We start from the raw sequence: 758 nt of genomic DNA, 5'->3' as shown, positions 1-758 counted from the left end.
TTAAAGCATGATTGTGGACCAGGGGTTATGCAAAAGTGTATGCTCCCCGCTTCAGTCTGAATGAGCCATAAGACGTAAGCAGTAAACGAATTGACCAATCATAATTGAGAATTATAGCTGCCATATTATGGCAGACAAGGCCCTATATCGATAATTAAATTAGCATGTTTATGCGCTAAAGAAAAGGATTTTTGGTCGAGTTCCTTAAACTACGAAGCTTGTCGATGCCGCTTCTCGAATCTCTTTGCAGATACGCGTGCACCTCGGTGTGGTTGAAATTTCTGCACTTCTCACCCTTTCAAAAGCAGAAGGTGTAATTTCCAGACGACGCGACTTTAATCTCCAAATTCGATTTTATTTAACTTTAATCTCTTTCCAATTTTCAAAACTAGAGAAATAGATAAAAGGTAAGCTATTATATGTAGATTAAAGTCAGAGAAGCCTGATACAAGATGTGTCCAAATACGAGCATCGATTAAAAAAGCAATTATCTTCCGCAATTATTGTAATAAAGAAATAATTTCAAGTTAGCTATGCGCCTTAATTCTTGGATGTATAGATGTATAGATCTCGTGTGAATCGCACTAGATATCTATCTTTGCAGCTGATTAACCGAGCATCGATGGAAAATCGCGGGGATTCAGTGAATAATTCTACGTACGGTATAACTTTAATTTGTCGAGCGCCGTAAACCGAGCATCGATTCCAAGAAATGAGTAGTGCGTAAACAACTCGGTCCCGAGCTCGGGTTCCAAGAA

This window comes from Vollenhovia emeryi, unplaced genomic scaffold (assembly GCF_000949405.1).
Source record: "Vollenhovia emeryi isolate VEMERY1.0 unplaced genomic scaffold, V.emery_V1.0 DF939134.1, whole genome shotgun sequence".
NCBI lineage: Eukaryota > Metazoa > Arthropoda > Insecta > Hymenoptera > Formicidae > Vollenhovia > Vollenhovia emeryi.
The sequence above is the reverse complement of the archived record's forward strand: the minus strand, read 5'-3'. Positions refer to the sequence as shown.